This window comes from Camelus ferus, chromosome 20, assembly GCF_009834535.1.
Source record: "Camelus ferus isolate YT-003-E chromosome 20, BCGSAC_Cfer_1.0, whole genome shotgun sequence".
NCBI lineage: Eukaryota > Metazoa > Chordata > Mammalia > Artiodactyla > Camelidae > Camelus > Camelus ferus.
In genome coordinates this window covers 27,510,986-27,517,088 of record NC_045715.1, presented here as the reverse complement: position 1 = coordinate 27,517,088, position 6,103 = coordinate 27,510,986, and positions in this window count along the sequence as shown.

The following is a 6,103-nucleotide window of genomic DNA, read 5'->3' as shown; positions in this document are numbered from 1 at the left end:
TCCTTAATCTGAGGAGGCTGATCCAATCCCAGGGCAGAACTGGAGGTGGTATGGTGACCTCACATGGCTTGACTGTGACTTGGGGGAAAAGGCAAAGGCAGAGATGGAGGGAGGTGCAGGGACTGGGGGAGTAGGGATGGGAGAAGGCACTTGTGTTGGAAGTTTCTCTGTCTGGCCAAGTGCTCAAGTGTCCTCTGACTTTAAGTCAAAGTTCTCCCTACTTCCCAGCCTGGCCCCAGTAAGCAACTGTGGTGGACACGAGGCTACAGTCACTCACCTCCAGAGAGGAATCAAAGAGACCAGCAAAAAAAGACCCCTTTCCTAAGGAACTTAAATCCTACAATGACTGCAGACGGTCTCACGGCCCTGCATTGACCATGGGCACCGCGAGCTTTCACCACCACATTGCTGGCAAGGGGATGGGGCTGACACGCAGCACGACTCCAGGGCACTGTTCACGCTGTGTTCTGTGTGAAGGGGTCCCTGGGCACAACACTGACAAATAAATACAGTGTGGATGACACCCCCACACCACTGCCCTTGAAGCAGGCTTTTGTCACTGATGGGCAGGGCCCGACCAATAGGGCTCCTGCATTTGCTCAGGCTTAGCTATGCCTTTGTAGAACCACTGAATAGAACAATATTTTCCTAGTGGCACTAAATGGGCAAAGGCACCCAAGCAGGGCCTCCCAATCCACAGCACTTGGGCAAACGAAGAGTGTGTATCTCCTCTGATCCATACGCTTCACCCTGGATGTGAACCACAGCACTGATCTTATGAAGGTCCACTGGGGAGACACATACATAGATGTTCTGTGCAGTGATGCTGTGGCAGCTGGGACTGGAGGGACCATGGGTGTCCATCAGGGAGGAACAGAGCAGCAGCATGTGGTGGCAGGTCCTGTGAATTCTGGGCAGCAACCAGAAACAATGAACTACATGGGTGTGCAGCTTCTCAGCTAGAGCTTTGGAAATGCCGCTGAGGGTGAAACAGTAAGACAACAGAGTCTATAATGCAACCCCCATGAGCAAATGAAAAGGACATAAACACACAAATACAACTCCAGGGTATACCCCAAAGGATGGAGTCATTGCCTATGGTGGGTATGGGGGCTGGGATTGGGAAAAGTGGATAGGAGAGGGGCCCTGCATGGGCTGATGGCTGATAACACACACACACACCCCCCCAGGGAGGGAGGGAGGAAGAAGACAGTTCCTTTCTCCCACTTGCTCAAGGACAGTCCCTGAGCTAGAGGCAGCCAGTCTAATGGTTCAGCTTGAGCTGTTGCCATTTCCCAGGAGTTTCTTTCGGGGCAGGGAGGGCCGAGCTCCGTGGTTCCCACGGCCAGAGGAGAAAGGAGTGGGCGGTGCCCTCCTCCTGCCGCTAATTGAGCCCTCACTGGGCTGGGCTGGGCTTTATTAAGTTGCCAGTTCATCCGGGTTATGGATGAGATGCCTCCTCCTTCCTTTAGAGCTGGCTGAGATTTATACTATCTTGGGTGAGAAACCTCTCTGGGCTTCATTTTCCTTTCTGGAGCTCATTTTCTTTAAATGGGTGGGTTGGGCTCTGTTCCCCAGAGAAATTCCAAAGCTGAGAGCCTCCTCTACCCCAGTGTCCAGGCCAGAGTGTCTCATGAGGGAAGTAGCTTGTAGACCATCTCATGTGCCTTCCTCCAGGCGCCCCTACCCTGCCGGGCTCACCCACCTTCAGCAAGGTCCCCACCCCGGCCCCCTGCGATCTAAGGGGTGCTGAGGCCGAGAATGGGGGATAGCACAAATGCTTTGCCGAGGTCCCAGGCAGACTCTCACAGGAATGCATGCATAGCTGGGACAGTTGGTCCCGTGTGTCTATGTGTGAAAGTTTGCCCAAAGAAAGTGGACTGCGGTGCCACAAAATTGGGACGACAATGTAGGATCATCTAGTCCAGCCAATGCCGTCTCCACGCACACAGGGAGTGGAAAAGGAAGACACGTCCCCAAGATACGTCCCTGTCCTTAGTGGCAGAAACAGAGCAGAAGCCAGGTCTCCCAGTGTGTGCGTGCACCAAGGGCTCCTACTTTGACCTGACCCTGGACCGATCCTGTTGGGGGCAGGGGGAGGGGTACTCTAGTTCCCACCCAGTCCTGGAGCCCAGGGTTGCGAGGTTTTGTTTAGGAAGAAAGCAAGTGAGGGAGCGAGATGAAGAGACAAAAAGGGGCAAAGACTTCTTCACAGAGGTGGAAATTACCACAGATTGGGCAAAGTGAGGAAAGAAGAGTGGACACAGGGATGGAGAAGAAAGAGACCCTTTCACAGACGGGGGCACTAAGGCCTAAGAGGCTGTTGTGCAAGGGCAGGGTCTAGGTAGTCAGGCCTGGAAACAGGTCAGCCTAACTCCCAACACTGTCCTAGCTCAGGTTGTCATTCTCTCTGTCTCATCTGCAGGACTCCCCCAGGCAGCCCAGCACCCTGACCCCCTTGCTTACTCCCCTGCCCTCTCTGCCATCATCAATTTCATGCCAAGGACACAGCATTGTTCCTGTTCTGTAGTCAGCATTCCATCTGTAGTCTTTGCCCCATCACTGAGGTTTCTAGACTCTGTGCAGAAACCCAGACACAGCAGCCAGGACCCTCGGACAGAGAGGCCAAGCCCTTTAAGCTCCCTGAAGCAGCTGGAGCTACTTGGGTGTTCAGAGGGCAGCCAGGACACCCCAGGCACACCTGAGACACCCAGGGTCATAACAGGGGTAGCACATAGCTATTCACCTGTAAATTCACGTGCTCTTAGTTTCCTAGTTTAATGGAGGGGTAAACTGAGGCAGCCCATGGGGAAGTGACAGATGACGCAGGGAGGACAAGTCTCCCTTTGGAAAACATAGTTTCCTTGCTCAAAGAGGGTCATTGTCTGCCAACCTCAAACTGGACATGGTCAGAGAAAAGGGGTGGGGCCACACGGCACAGAGCACCTGGGTGGGTCCTCATAGCAGCAGCTGTCACTGGCGAGGCTGCACCCAGCAGCTCGTCCAGCCCCGAGGCTCCTTCACATACTCCTCTCTCCAGTTCACTCTCTGTCTTCATCCTCAACTGTCACTTCCCATGTCTCACAGCGACAGAAGTTAAACATCTTGAAGAACTAGGGATTCATCATGTGGCAATGTTGGCTTGGAAAGCAGTACTTTTTCAAGCCTGTCACAAACCCAGGGGCTTTTATCTCAATAGTGGATGATTACAGAGTGCATGGTGCTATTAAGGATTTAAATTCTTACATGTTACAATCTGATGAATAGGCGGTATTGTGGGTTGAATTGAGCGCCCCCCCCCCAAGATATATTAAGTCCTATCCCTCGGGACCTGTGAATGTGACCTTACTGGAAATAGGGTCCTTGCAGATGTAATCAAGTTAAGATGAGGGCATTAGTGTGGGCTCTAATGCAAAGTGACTGGTGTCCTTAGAAGAAGAGGAGGCAGAGCAGTAGTGGGGAGAGGGCCATGTGAAGTCAGAGGCAGAGATTGGAGTGATGCAGCCACAAGCCAAGCAGCACCTGGAGCCACCAGAATCCAGGAGAGACGAGGAAGGATGCTCCCCTGGAGGTTTCATAGGGAGCATGACCCTGCCAACACCTTAATTTCAGACTCCTGGCCTCCAGAACTGTGAGCAAATATGGTTCTCTTGTGTTAAGCCACCCAGTTTGTGGGGCTATGTTACAGCGGCCCTAGGAGGAAATACAGGAGGGAAAAAAAAAATTTAAGTGGAGACAGCTTGGGGGGTGGGAGGAAGGAGGGTGCTTGATTTAAGGGGACCGTGGAATCTCTTCTCTATGTCTACCCAGTGGGTCCTCCTCTAGTTCCTTTCCTCTACCTCCCTTCAACTCTGTAGCCAGTGGATCCGCAGTCTTTAGTGAACAACACTAAGACCTGCCCCATGGACCTGGCTCTGTGCTGGAGGCCGAGAGGGACACAGCAGCTTCGGAGCTGAACTCCCACTCAACGACCTCCTGGGTGCCTGTCAGAGTGGTCGATGGTGTGGGCTCCAGGTCAGAGTGCTCAGCACAAGGCCCAGTGGTGCCGCAGCGCCACACACGCCTCCCCAGTGGCTCGCCCCCTTCCCGCTCGCCCCTGCTCTGTGGTGCTGACCCTGATGTCTCAGTATCTCTCGGAAGCTCTGGGACACTTTTCAGGAAAACCACAGGTCCTAACCCAAGTTGTCATTCTCTCCCCCAGGCAGCCCAGCACCCCCTTGCTTACCCTCCCTCCCCCTCCGCCATCATCAGTTTCAGGGCAAGGACACAACATTGGGAGTTAGGCTGACCTGGGTTCCAGTCCTGACTGCCTAGACCCTGACCATGCACAGCCTCTTAGGCCTCAGTGTCCCTGTCTGTAAAAGGGTATCTCCTTGTCTGTAACTTCCTGCGCCCAGCACTGTGCCTGGCATGCATTCAGTGCCCCACAAACGCTGAGTGGTTGTGTGAATGCCTGGTTCTGGATGCACACAAATCCGTGTTGTTTGCTCAATAAAAGAGGGAAGAGAGAGAGGAGGATTTCTGGATCCTAGGACTGGTTACTGGTTGAGTGGGATATGGCTGCTGCTCCACTGCCAAGGCCGGTGCACTGGGGAGAAGAAGAAAGGGAGAAAGCTGTGTGGACCCAGCAGGGGACATTGCTGAGCCCAGAAGGTGCGGGGATGGGAGGGATCCCAGCCTGAGGCTGTTTCCTAAGGCAGGTGGGCAGAAATCTGGCAGTAGGTTTTGACCTCAGGTGAAAATACACATTCACACACTAATGGACGCCCATGCACACCCCATCCCTGAGGCAGTAGGTACATAGGTCCCTAACACACCTGGCTCATATGCTGGTACGGTACAGGTTCTGGCTGGTTTCTCCTGACAGAATAGTAGGAGCAGGGAGGGGATGTGCCCATAGAATGGACAGGACTGTACACAGTGTGCAGCCTTGCTGAGCATCGATTGATGGGCACACTTGCTCTGCAAGTATTTGCTTATTTACTGAGATACACAGTGTGCCAAACTCCGAGCATGCCTACATAAGTAAGCCACATATGCACCAACATACTCAGGTCCCTGCAACCACATCTCTTCAGGGGCTAAACCCCACATGTAGGCATGTTTAAAAGGATGCTTACTTCCATCACAAATGCATGCACGTATGTACACACATGCACGCACTCATACATCCACAGACACCCAGTAGTGGCCAATGAACTTTCTGTCTTATCCCTCATAAAAAGCAAAATGGGAAGATTTTCATTTTAACGGTCAGCTCCTGGCCCAGTACTATTTCCCTAGTTAACGCTCCTGGGGCTAGGGGCCAAGTGCCTGATGCAATGACTTTTTAATGTCCATCTGGGAATCAAGAAGGAAAATGACATGGTACTAACATTTGTAACCTCTGTCTCTCCAGCACTTGAGAAAACTGGATGCTATTAAAATCACTTTAACTCTAAAGGGCATGAGTGGTGGAGACAAGAAATCCCACAGCTGCAGCCCTGAGGGCTTCCTGAATGCTACAAGATGCCTTATGGGTTAGGAGCTCTGCACACAGGGATCTTTCAGGCTGTCTCTGCATGATTTCTCCTTCAACTGGAGTGTGACTCCAACCCAAACTGTTTGCAGCTAGTCACATCCATCCTTCTCTCAGCGCTGCCATGGGCAGCACCTCTTGGGTTCTCAGGTGAGCTCAGGTAATGGGGAAATTAGGCTCTTGCTGGGGAGTCCATCCAGCTGATGGGAAGAACAGAGCTCCTGGTTCATGTAGCTCCTGGCCTCATCAAGAAGAGAGTGACACAAATATGCTAACAAACAAGAGAGGAAAAATAGGAGTTGGAAGAGGAAGAAATATTTGTGCAGTGGGGTTAGCACTTATATGAAATTTAAAAGCATGAAAAACAATTCTATATGCTGCTTTAACTGACAGACATATGAAAAATAAAGTTCAGGCAGCCCTTGAGCAGTTTCCAAATGTATACATGTGTATACATACATACACAATTCCCATATATATGCCATACATATATATACATTCCCATATGTATGTATACGTGGAATATACATGGATTTCCATCATGGTTTAGTTAAACCTGTCCCCCAACAACAGTTCAAATGTAAG